This window comes from Mesocricetus auratus, unplaced genomic scaffold (assembly GCF_017639785.1).
Source record: "Mesocricetus auratus isolate SY011 unplaced genomic scaffold, BCM_Maur_2.0 Super-Scaffold_100011, whole genome shotgun sequence".
NCBI classification, from domain to species: Eukaryota; Metazoa; Chordata; class Mammalia; order Rodentia; family Cricetidae; genus Mesocricetus; species Mesocricetus auratus.
In genome coordinates this window covers 33,232,479-33,246,439 of record NW_024429195.1, presented here as the reverse complement: position 1 = coordinate 33,246,439, position 13,961 = coordinate 33,232,479, and positions in this window count along the sequence as shown.

The following is a 13,961-nucleotide window of genomic DNA, read 5'->3' as shown; positions in this document are numbered from 1 at the left end:
CCAAATTATATTGATGTGAATATGAATGCGTGACTCCATATATTACCTTCAATGCAAAGTAATTAGAGACAAACTGTTGTTAAAGGGAGGCTGTCTGCCTTCTAGCTCATTAACTGTTAGTATCCTTGGAATAATTCAAAATATTAAACAGTACTAGTTAAATAGGTCATTTTTAGGTTCTCTTCCATTCTCAATCATCATCTTAAAAATCTGAGAAAAAAAAAAGGATTTCCCCAGCATGCATGAGGCCCTGGATCCAATCCCCATCATGGCAAGAAAAAGAAGAGTAGGAAATACTCTGGTTTTCATGGAGAGATCTTTTTCTTCCTTGTGTACCATTTGGTTTGATTTTTAAAATGGCTGTAAGTTCATTTGTATGGTCTGAAAACTAAAAATGTTTGCCATCTGATCAGATGGGAAATTCAAGTACATGGGTCACTCAGGACTGGCTTTGGCCATTTGTTTGTTTGTTTGTTTATTTATTTATTTAACCAAAAATAGATTCTTCTCTCATACAATATATCTCAGTCAGTTTCCCCTCCCTCCACTCCTTCCAACTCCGCCCAGCTCTCCTCTCTCCCAGATCCACCCCAGCTTCATTTGCCTAATTTTAAAATTCTTGATATTTCTACTGTATTTCTGTAACTGGCTCCCTAAGGTTTTCTGCTAATGCCCACATGTGTGTTGTAATACGCATGCCCGCACTCCCATGCATCAGGTATACATAATAATAATAACCCAAAAGCATCATCTTCTCTCATATCCTTCATACCATGTGCATCCCTCACACTGGTAACTATATGTGCATATTTGGTTTTCTATACAATTTTATGTGCACAAGAAATTGAGTGGAGAATGCATTTCTTGACAATCAGTGAACAGACAAGGGCCATACTTTATTTACATCAGCGTTCATTCTTGGTTTGTGTTCTGTGGGTTGGCAAATGTATAATGGCATGTAATCACCATTACAGTACCTTACAGACTATTTGCACTGCCCCAAATCAAATGATATTGTAAAGCAAATATAGCCAGAACATATTCAAGTTCTGAGTCTGACCAGAACGTTCCCTTTATCCCCCAGGTAGATATTGGAAAGTCCAAATCCATGTTGTCCCCAAAACCACTTGAGGGTGTGTGTGTGCTAAACTCGGTGGTCAACCCATGAGCTTTTAAGTGTTAACTTTTGTATTTTAGGGGGAACATCTTTTATTTTGCACACGTCTTGACAGACTATGAACCGGGTAGCCCTGCTGTAGTGGAGAGCATGTCTGGCAATCTCCAGGCTAAGTGTGTCGTGCTGAGGTCTGCACTTGGGTGGATTTCCCTGACCCAGGGCTCTAATCCTGGATGGCCAGCACATTAGCAGGATGAAGATGCCTTAATCTCTGCCTTCAGACTCTTACCCTCCTCAAACCCCTCCCAAGGCACACAGACGACTTAGCTAGTGCTAATTCTGTCTCAACTCATCAGGGCAGCAGTAGTATGACATGCACTCTGGGAACTGAACCCTTGCTAAATCAGCAGATTTTTAGTGAATGGTTGCCCGGTACACAGTTTCCAGGCACAGTCTGATTGTACTTGTCTTCCATTGGCTGAACTGTACATGTTCATTAAACTTTGAGGTTTGAGTTACCACATCCTGGATCTGAGTGTGTGTGTGTGTGTGAGTGTGAGTGTGTGTGTGAGTGCGTGTGAGTGTGTGTGAGTGTGTGAGTGTGTGTGAGTGTGCGTGTGTGAGTGTGAGTGTGTGTGAGTTTGTGAGTGTGTGTGCGTGTGTGTGAGTGTGTGTGTGAGTGTGTGTGTGAGTGTGAGTGTGTGAGTGAGTGTGAGTGAGTGTGTGTGTGTGTGCATGCTCTGGGTGTTGTTTTATTGCTCTCCAGCTTTCTTTCTTTCTTTCTTTTTTTTTTTTTTTTTTGAGACAAGGTCTTTCATTGAAGCCAACATGGCTAATCAATGAACTTCCGGGATCCTTACGTCTTTCTCACTAGTGCTGGGGTTGCAGGGATGTACCACTACATGGTTTTTACATGGGTTCCAGAGGTCGAAACTTAGGTCCTCAAGCTTAAGCACCACAGTTTGCTGACAGCCACCCCCAAGCCCCGGGATATGTATTTCCCACTCACTTGAATTGTATCTCTAACTTTAAAAAACAACTAGATTTAAATGGGGTCCTAAATAACAATACATCTTTCCTTTGGCGTTCTGGCAGAATAAAGAAAGGAAAAGTTATGATAATAATGAGTGGCACCACCAACAAAAACAACTATCACTGACGCACTCAGCACGGTTCTTAGATGAACTTCCCCTTGGCTGAGCATACGCTCTGGCGCTTTCCCAGATGCATCGCACCTCACATACCCTGGGGAGTGTTGTGGAAGACAGATGGCTGCACACACGCTGCCCTTTGCTTTGGCTTCTAGAAAGCTCTTTGACATTAGAAACATCCTTGCCTTCTTGAAATGTCAAACTCCAGGCACACTCATGAATATTAGGTATTTCAGTTAAAGAATTGATTTAAAAGTAGCAACATAGATTTTTTTCATAGTTATCATTGATTGCTCCATAGTATTTTTCTCTGAAAATTTCTAATCTGATAGTTTATGCTTCCCACAACGTAACACTAAAAATGTAATTAACTATAGTAATGGGGGTCATTGAAACAGTATAAAGCTGGGTGTGGCAGCACATGCCTGAAAACCCTAACCTAGGGCAGAGGCAGGAGGATCATGAGTTCAAGACTATTCTAGAACATATAGCACAACACTATCTCAATGACACAAAGTACCCTCCCCAAGTACCTATAAGAAATCAATGAGAGTGGGAGAGGTAAAGACATTTTCTTCAGCATTATAGCCTCTGGTAAGGTGCCTGCACTCCTGCAAATAGCCCCTCATCCATGCTTCTGTACACACCCTAATTTAACCCTTTGTCTCTCTCTCACACACAAAAGACACAGAAGCAGAATGGGCATTGTTTGGGGAAAAGGGTTCACAGGAGTGGGAATGAGCAAGGGAGATGGGGTGAATGTTCTCAAAGTGCATTACAGGTGTGGAAATGCCATAAAGAAACTTGTTATTATACCTAATGCATGCTAACAGAACAAAATGGATAGTAAATGAATAGCAGTATCATAAAGAGATTATCTAATTGAAGATGATAAAATGCTTAAGCTTAAAAGTCAGTTTTAAACTGATCTATAGAAGCACTCCCTTCCACGCTGCTTTCAGTTAACCAAGCAAAGCCAGGCAGTGTTTATCTGGCAGAAATGGAATAGAGCCTTTACTTTTTGGCAACGTCAGTTAAATCATTGCTTATAAGCTACCACGCTGCTACTACAGACCCAAGGAAGTTTATAAAATTAGTCAATTTCCTTGATAAAATGTCCTTTTGGTTTTTGCGGGTAACATTTTGCTAAGCATAGCTAGTTTGGATGGCTCAATAGGTAGACCTGTAAGATGCGTGTACTTACGTCCTCTCTACAGCCTGGTTTCGGCACCCACTGCCCGAGTGAGGACCTCCACAGCCTCTACCCTTCTGTTGTAGCAGCTTCTTGGGTGATCAGTGACTGCCCCAGCCGGTAGCTCCTTCTGAAATGTCTCACTGAAGGAAAAACCTTGCCTGAAATATGAATTCAACTAAGTTGCTTAGTTCTGTTTCCCAACAGCAACTCTGCCCTCCAGCATCCTCTATAGATAGGCTGAAAGATGTTAAGCCCAAGGAAAGTGCAACGCAGGGTACATAAACCTGTCTCAGGGTTTAGCCTTTAGCATAATCCTTCCTTAGCCCTTAAGATGCTTTGTGGGAATTCATCCAATACCACTATTCAGTTTTATAGAAAGGAAAATATCTGGGGATAAGTAATGCAGTTTTTTCTCATTCTGTATTTCCAACAGCCTTCAAGTGAGGACATTTCTCTTGCAAGTGTGGAAAGTTATTTTCTATTCAGCTGTATGATTTAAGTTTAAGCATTTAAAAGATGAACTTCCTAGAACCAACAGCTGTTTCCGTTCTCGTGGGCTGTGAGAAAACCCTTCCCACTCTAGGTGAGAGTTGGCACTCTAAAGGAAGAGGACATTACATTATAAAATGTGTCCTGTTTTCTTTGCTTGAGACACATTTACAGCCTTGACAAAGAACATCTGTGGTTCATGCACTGTCAAAGGAACTGTTGAGCTAAAGGCAATATAGCTTGTTCTGATAACATACCATATATTAGAATATAGCTTGTAGTAATAAACTGATAATATGCAGCTTGTAATATACCAGGGCAAAACACAAAACAAGAATTTAATATAAAAATTTAAAGTTGTGTATATAACGCTTTAGTTTCCAGTTTGAAGACCAGGGACTCCTTCGTCACAAGAGTTTGCTATTAACCACTGAGATCCTTAGGACTCACTGTGGTTACCACAGGCCATTGCACCTGAAGCAGTGTTCAGCAGTGGTTAAGAGCGAGCTGCACCATTTATTAGCTGTGTGACCGGGATAAGTTACTGAGACTTGGTGTCTTCATCTCAGAAAACCACACAGAGTGCTTTTTGAGAAATGAAGCCAGTGGTGCAAACAAAACACTTAGATAATTCCTTCTAGTTCACAATCTATATTCTAGCTGTTATCATAGGCAACTGATTGTCTCATTTTGTTTTTAAAATGTAGCGTGTGTGTGTTATGTGTGCGTGTGCATGTGCGTGTGCGTGTGTGTTTGTGTGTGTGCGTGTTATGTGTGCGTGTGCGTGTGTGTTATGTGTGCGTGTGCGTGTGTGTGTTATGTGTGTGTGTTGTGTGTGTGTGTTATGTGTGCGTGTGCGTGTGTGTGTGCATGTGTGTGTTATGTGTGCGTGTGCGTGTGTGTGTTATGTGTGCGTGTGCATGTGTGTGTTATGTGTGTGTGTGTTTGTGTGCGTGTACGTGTGTGTTTGTGTGTGTGTGTGTGTGAGAGAGAGAGAGAGAGAATTTTGTATGTGGAGAACAAAGGTCATCTTCAGGTGTTGTTCCCTGGGATGCTGTCCACTTTGTTTTTTTGAGGCAGGGTCTCTCACTGGCTGGAACTCACCAGGCAGGCTAGGTTGAGTTCCAGGAGCCCTCCAGTCTTTACTCTCTCGGTGCTGGAATTACAAGTGGAGGTTTGCCAGGACCAGCCTCTATTATTATTATTACTATTATTATTATAACACATTTATTTAAGTTTTCACATGGTATATTTTGATCACAGTCTTTAGCCTTCCTCAGCTCCTCCCAGATCCTCTCCACTTCCCTGGCCACTCGACCTATGTTCTCTCTCTCTCTCTCTCTCTCTCTCTCTCTCTCTCTCTCAAAAGAAAAAAACAAGAAAGCAACACAAAACGCAAAATGAAAATCAAAACAAACTTTAAAAAGGCAAACCAATAAGACAAAAAATATTAAAACAAAAAGCATACAAAAGCCACAGAGTCTGTTCTGTGTTGGGTAACTGGCCCAGCTTTTTACAGCAGGATCTGGGATGAGCTCAGACCTCACCCTTCCTAAACAAGCAGCTTACTTGCTGAGCTACCTCCCCGACCCAGCTAATCTTAAACATTACCAATAGAAGAATAATGCCCTTCAACTGCAGCTTTCTGTTGGAGACCCACAAAATAAACTTTTTCTTGCTTGTATTACTAAGAGTAATTGGGATTATTCCCCCCCAAAAATGAGGCCACAATAAGGTTGCAGAAGTCATGTAAATAGCATGTTGCTCTCTTTGCCCTGGTAGGAAGCTCAGGACTAAACTATAAATTACCTGCGGCCTCATCTTACCTTCAAGATCCCGCTTGTGGTGTTACTCTCCACACCAGCTCCTACTCATGAGGCCAGTTGAGCCTGTAAAGGACATGGAATTCTGGCAGGTGGAACGGAAGGAGTGAGAGAAACAGAAGTTTCCAGAGAGGTGGGGCCACTCTGACTGGACATGTGACTGACTTCTGGTACTGTCGCACCTGCTGTGCGGCCTGCATCCAAGAATGTAGCGAGGTGGTCGGGATAGATGACACAGAGACCGGTCGGTTGCTTTAAGAAAACTTTATCCTTCCCAAGTCAGCTTAGGAGGAGACCCCAGTCCGCTTAGGAGAGAGCTCTCAGGAGAAGTCTCAGGAGAAGTCTCTCTCTGAAAAAGGAGCTTCCCTTTTTAAGGACTTCTGCCATTCATCTACATACCATTCTTTCCTCCTGGCTGGTGGTCTAATCTCCGGCCCCAGAATCGGGGAGACACCACAGGGAAACAGGAAGAGGCATCTAGCCGTAGGGGGTGTGAAAGGCATGGTATTTCAGTGAGCAAGCCCTATCTGAGCCCTAAAGCACTGAATAGTTTTCAGTAAACATTACATAGATGCCTGCTCCCAGGCCGAAGGGGAAGTGGGTTTCTGCTCAAGGTCTGGTGTCCCCACATGGTACTTAGTGTATACCAATCTGGTTATGCTGCAGTTGTCAAAGTATTACTTCTACTCTGGTTACAAGATAGCTTCTCCCCAGAGTCCCCAGGCCCAGTTGCTCCAGCCTCTCCTATAAGCTCCTTCCTTAGCATCTCCCCAGGCCCAGTTGCTCCAGCCTCTCCTATAAGCTCCTACCCCCAGAGTGCGGAGGAGATCTCTCAAAGTCATGATTGCCAAAGTGAGGTGGATAGTTTACAGGGCCCTGGCTGTTTGAGGGAATTGTTGCAGGAAGCTCACAGGCAGGGAGAGAGGGGTATAAGGATGGTGGGTGGTTGTTGGTCATCTGGGAGTCCCATCAATTTGCAACCAGCTCACAGTGATGTGTTGAAGACTGAGGAAGACTTAGAAGGTTGAAAAAGGTCATAGTGGGTCAGGACTTGAAGGTTAAAGCCACCTCTTGTTCCTGTCTTCTGGCTTTTAACAAGCCCGTGCCTTATGCTCCTGCTGACACAGCCTCCGCCCCATATGCCCCTCAGCACACTTTTCATGCTATGAAGGACTAAGATCTCTCTAAAACTGTCAGTCAAAAACCCTTTCCTACTGTAGTTGCTTCTGTGGGACAGTGATGACCACAGTGATGGACAAGTAATCATACAGTGCTGCAGTGTGGACAGTGACGTTATAGTGAAGGACAAGTAACCATACAGTGCTGCAGTGTGGGCAGTGATGGTCACAGTGATGGACAAGTAACCATACAGTGCTGCAGTGTGGACAGTGATGGTTATAGTGATGCACAAGTAATCATACAGTGCTGCAGTGTGGACAGTGATGTTATAGTGATGGACAAGTAACCACACAGTGCTGCAGTGTGGGGCAGTGATGGTCACAGTGATGGACAAGTAACCATACAGTGCTGCAGTGTGGACAGTGACGTTATAGTGAAGGACAAGTAACCATACAGTGCTGCAGTGTGGGGCAGTGATGGTCACAGTGATGGACGAGTAATCATACAGTGCTGCAGTGCGGGCAGTGATGGTCACAGTGATGGACAAGTAACCATACAGTGCTGCAGTGTGGACAGTGATGGTTACAGTGATGGACAAGTAACCACACAGTGCTGCAGTGTGGACAGTGATGTTATAGTGATGGACAAGTAATCATACAGTGCTGCAGTGTGGGCAGTGATGGTTATAGTGATGGACAAGTAATCATACAGTGCTGCAGTGTGGGCAGTGATGGTCACAGTGATGGACAAGTAACCATACAGTGCTGCAGTGTGGGCAGTGATGGTTATAGTGATGGACAAGTAATCCATACAGTGCTGCAGTGTGGGCAGTGATGGTCACAGTGATGCACGAGTAACCATACAGTGCTGCAGTGTGGGCAGTGATGGTCACAGTGATGGACAAGTAACCATACAGTGCTGCAGTGTGGGCAGTGATGGTCACAGTGATGGACAAGTAACCATACAGTGCTGCAGTGTGGCCAGTGATGGTCACAGTGATGGACAAGTAACCATACAGTGCTGCAGTGTGGGGCAGTGATGGTCACAGTGATGCACAAGTAACCACACAGTGCTGCAGTGTGGGGCAGTGATGGTCACAGTGATGGACAAGTAACCACACAGTGCTGCAGTGTGGGCAGTGATGGTCACAGTGATGGACAAGTAACCATACAGTGCTGCAGTGTGGCCAGTGATGGTTATAGTGATGCACAAGTAACCATACAGTGCTGCAGTGTGGACAGTGATGGTTACAGTGATGCACAAGTAACCATACAGTGCTGCAGTGTGGACAGTGATGGTTACAGTGATGGACAAATAATCCACACAGTGCTGCAGTGTGGGGCAGTGATGTTATAGTGATGGACAAGTAATCCATACAGTGCTGCAGTGTGGACAGTGATGATCACAGTGATGGACAAGTAACCATACAGTGCTGCAGTGTGGGGCAGTGATGGTCACAGTGATGGACAAGTAACCATACAGTGCTGCAGTGTGGGGCAGTGATGGTCACAGTGATGGACAAGTAACCATACAGTGCTGCAGTGTAGGCAGTGATGGTCACAGTGATGGACAAGTAACCAGACAGTGCTGCAGTGTGGGCAGTGATGGTCACAGTGATGCACAAGTAACCATACAGTGCTGCAGTGTGGGCAGTGATGGTTATAGTGATGGACAAGTAACCATACAGTGCTGCAGTGTGGGGCAGTGATGGTCACAGTGATGGACAAGTAACCATACAGTGCTGCAGTGTGGGCAGTGATGGTCACAGTGATGGACGAGTAACCATACAGTGCTGCAGTGTGGGGCAGTGATGGTTATAGTGATGCACAAGTAACCATACAGTGCTGCAGTGTGGGGCAGTGATGGTTATAGTGATGGACAAGTAACCATACAGTGCTGCAGTGTGGGCAGTGATGGTTATAGTGATGCACAAGTAATCCATACAGTGCTGCAGTGTGGGCAGTGATGGTCACAGTGATGGACAAGTAACCATACAGTGCTGCAGTGTGGGGCAGTGATGGTCACAGTGATGCACGAGTAACCATACAGTGCTGCAGTGTGGGCAGTGATGGTTATAGTGATGCACGAGTAACCATACAGTGCTGCAGTGTAGGCAGTGATGGTCACAGTGATGGACAAGTAACCAGACAGTGCTGCAGTGTGGGCAGTGATGGCCACAGTGATGCACAAGTAACCATACAGTGCTGCAGTGTGGGCAGTGATGGTCACAGTGATGCACAAGTAACCATACAGTGCTGCAGTGTGGGCAGTGATGGTTATAGTGATGGACAAGTAACCATACAGTGCTGCAGTGTGGGGCAGTGATGGTCACAGTGATGGACAAGTAACCATACAGTGCTGCAGTGTGGGCAGTGATGGTCACAGTGATGGACAAGTAACCATACAGTGCTGCAGTGTGGGCAGTGATGGTCACAGTGATGGACAAGTAACCATACAGTGCTGCAGTGTGGGCAGTGATGGTTATAGTGATGGACAAGTAACCATACAGTGCTGCAGTGTGGACAGTGATGGTCACAGTGATGGACGAGTAACCATACAGTGCTGCAGTGTGGGGCAGTGATGGTCACAGTGATGGACAAGTAACCATACAGTGCTGCAGTGTGGGCAGTGATGGCCACAGTGATGCACAAGTAACCATACAGTGCTGCAGTGTGGGGCAGTGATGGTCACAGTGATGCACAAGTAACCATACAGTGCTGCAGTGTGGGCAGTGATGGTTATAGTGATGGACAAGTAATCCATACAGTGCTGCAGTGTGGGCAGTGATGGTCACAGTGATGCACGAGTAACCATACAGTGCTGCAGTGTGGGCAGTGATGGTCACAGTGATGGACAAGTAACCATACAGTGCTGCAGTGTGGACAGTGATGGTCACAGTGATGGACAAGTAACCATACAGTGCTGCAGTGTGGGCAGTGATGGTCACAGTGATGGACAAGTAACCATACAGTGCTGCAGTGTGGGCAGTGATGGTCACAGTGATGGACAAGTAACCATACAGTGCTGCAGTGTGGGGCAGTGATGGTCACAGTGATGGACAAGTAACCATACAGTGCTGCAGTGTGGGCAGTGATGGTTATAGTGATGGACAAGTAACCATACAGTGCTGCAGTGTGGGCAGTGATGGTCACAGTGATGGACAAGTAACCACACAGTGCTGCAGTGTGGGCAGTGATGGTCACAGTGATGGACAAGTAACCATACAGTGCTGCAGTGTGGGGCAGTGATGGTCACAGTGATGCACAAGTAACCATACAGTGCTGCAGTGTGGGCAGTGATGGTCACAGTGATGGACAAGTAACCACACAGTGCTGCAGTGTGGGCAGTGATGGTCACAGTGATGGACAAGTAACCATACAGTGCTGCAGTGTGGGGCAGTGATGGTCACAGTGATGGACAAGTAACCATACAGTGCTGCAGTGTAGGCAGTGATGGTCACAGTGATGGACAAGTAACCAGACAGTGCTGCAGTGTGGGGCAGTGATGGTTATAGTGATGGACAAGTAACCATACAGTGCTGCAGTGTGGGGCAGTGATGGTTATAGTGATGCACAAGTAATCCATACAGTGCTGCAGTGTGGGCAGTGATGGTCACAGTGATGGACAAGTAACCATACAGTGCTGCAGTGTGGGGCAGTGATGGTCACAGTGATGCACAAGTAACCATACAGTGCTGCAGTGTGGGCAGTGATGGTTATAGTGATGGACAAGTAATCCATACAGTGCTGCAGTGTGGGCAGTGATGGTCACAGTGATGGACAAGTAACCATACAGTGCTGCAGTGTGGGCAGTGATGGTCACAGTGATGGACGAGTAACCATACAGTGCTGCAGTGTGGACAGTGATGGTCACAGTGATGGACAAGTAACCATACAGTGCTGCAGTGCGGGCAGTGATGGTTATAGTGATGGACAAGTAACCATACAGTGCTGCAGTGTGGACAGTGATGGTCACAGTGATGGACGAGTAACCATACAGTGCTGCAGTGTGGGGCAGTGATGGTCACAGTGATGGACAAGTAACCATACAGTGCTGCAGTGTGGGCAGTGATGGCCACAGTGATGCACAAGTAACCATACAGTGCTGCAGTGTGGGGCAGTGATGGTCACAGTGATGCACAAGTAACCATACAGTGCTGCAGTGTGGGCAGTGATGGTTATAGTGATGGACAAGTAATCCATACAGTGCTGCAGTGTGGGCAGTGATGGTCACAGTGATGCACGAGTAACCATACAGTGCTGCAGTGTGGGCAGTGATGGTCACAGTGATGGACGAGTAACCATACAGTGCTGCAGTGTGGACAGTGATGGTCACAGTGATGGACAAGTAACCATACAGTGCTGCAGTGTGGGCAGTGATGGTCACAGTGATGGACAAGTAACCATACAGTGCTGCAGTGTGGGCAGTGATGGTCACAGTGATGGACAAGTAACCATACAGTGCTGCAGTGTGGGGCAGTGATGGTCACAGTGATGGACAAGTAACCATACAGTGCTGCAGTGTGGGCAGTGATGGTTATAGTGATGGACAAGTAACCATACAGTGCTGCAGTGTGGGCAGTGATGGTCACAGTGATGGACAAGTAACCATACAGTGCTGCAGTGTGGGGCAGTGATGGTCACAGTGATGGACAAGTAACCATACAGTGCTGCAGTGTGGGGCAGTGATGGTCACAGTGATGGACAAGTAACCATACAGTGCTGCAGTGTGGGGCAGTGATGGTCACAGTGATGGACAAGTAACCATACAGTGCTGCAGTGTAGGCAGTGATGGTCACAGTGATGGACAAGTAACCACACAGTGCTGCAGTGTGGGGCAGTGATGGTCACAGTGATGGACAAGTAACCACACAGTGCTGCAGTGTGGGCAGTGATGGTCACAGTGATGGACAAGTAACCATACAGTGCTGCAGTGTGGGGCAGTGATGGTTATAGTGATGGACAAGTAACCATACAGTGCTGCAGTGTGGGGCAGTGATGGGTATAGTGATGCACAAGTAATCCATACAGTGCTGCAGTGTGGGCAGTGATGGTCACAGTGATGGACAAGTAACCATACAGTGCTGCAGTGTGGGGCAGTGATGGTCACAGTGATGCACAAGTAACCATACAGTGCTGCAGTGTGGGCAGTGATGGTTATAGTGATGGACAAGTAATCCATACAGTGCTGCAGTGTGGGCAGTGATGGTCACAGTGATGGACAAGTAACCATACAGTGCTGCAGTGTGGGCAGTGATGGTCACAGTGATGGACGAGTAACCATACAGTGCTGCAGTGTGGGCAGTGATGGTCACAGTGATGGACAAGTAACCATACAGTGCTGCAGTGCGGGCAGTGATGGTCACAGTGATGGACAAGTAACCATACAGTGCTGCAGTGCGGGCAGTGATGGTCACAGTGATGCACAAGTAACCATACAGTGCTGCAGTGCGGGCAGTGATGGTTACAGTGATGCACAAGTAACCATACAGTGCTGCAGTGTGGACAGTGATGGTTACAGTGATGGACAAGTAACCATACAGTGCTGCAGTGTGGGCAGTGATGGTCACAGTGATGGACAAGTAACCATACAGTGCTGCAGTGTGGGCAGTGATGGTTATAGTGATGGACAAGTAACCACACAGTGCTGCAGTGTGGGGCAGTGATGGTTATAGTGATGGACAAGTAATCATACAGTGCTGCAGTGTAGGCAGTGATGGTCACAGTGATGCACAAGTAACCATACAGTGCTGCAGTGTGGACAGTGATGGTTACAGTGATGGACAAGTAATCATACAGTGCTGCAGTGTAGGCAGTGATGGTCACAGTGATGGACAAGTAACCAGACAGTGCTGCAGTGTGGGCAGTGATGGTTATAGTGATGGACAAGTAATCATACAGTGCTGCAGTGTAGGCAGTGATGGTCACAGTGATGCACAAGTAACCATACAGTGCTGCAGTGTGGGCAGTGATGGTTATAGTGATGGACAAGTAATCATACAGTGCTGCAGTGTGGGCAGTGATGGTCACAGTGATGCACAAGTAACCATACAGTGCTGCAGTGTGGCTCAGTTGCTAGTGTCTGCCTGGTACCTAACTTGCTATGGGATCGGGAATTCTAAGTCATCCTTGGCTCCTAGTGAATTTGAAGCCAGCTTTGAGTGCTTGAGATTGTCTTTCATAAAAAGAAAGAAAGGATTGTACAGTAGAGAAGTGGGAGTAGGGAGAACGTCCACTAGATACCTTGAGGGGCCACGCCTTGTCCCTTGACTCCCCTGGCACTGGTTTCATTTATCACAAGGTCTGGTCATCAGAAGGTCCTTCTTACTGTCATGCCCCTCCCCTGGTTTACATGGCTCATAAAGTAGCTCTTAGCCACAGCGTTAATTTTGCCGTAGCCTTAGTGGTGCACCTTAGCAAGCTTCCCAGATGCTTTCTGCTCCTTCTATGTCATCTGAGGGTATGGAGGCACTTCTAGGTCCCAGGAGCCCAGAGTAACTCTGGGAAGCTAACCCAGGCTGGCTGCCGGCCTGGTCATGACAAGCCAAGGTTGTTCAGGGCACTGCTCCAGGATGACTGCTTCAGGCCAGTGCTTCCAGGAAACCACAGGAGGTGTGGACAAGAGCCAGTCAGGGCTTAGGGAAGCTCTCTCCTCTGCCCTCTCCTGTACTCCAGAACACCCTTGGTGGGAAGGATCCAGAAAGTTAGCACCTTCCCCAGCCTTGCTCAGAAGTGCAGCTTTGGGGTTCTGTAGTGATGGCCCCTGACTCGTTAACCAGGGGGTACCTGGAGCTAAGTTACAGTCTCTCCCCAACAAGTTCAAGAACAAATGTCTCAGCTAGGTAGCTGAAGAAAAGAAACATAAGATCAAAGTAAGTCTTCCCCTGCCGCCTCTAGTCTCTTTCAGTGACTGGAGTTGTCACCCTGTCCTTATTGGGATAGTAACCTTCAGGCTTCCAGAAGGAAGGGCTGTTATTTCACTTACATCGTTGTCATATAAAAATACAATTAGCTTTCAATATTGGCTACAATTAAAATTCTTGCATCAATGACTTCCTGTAGAGGCTA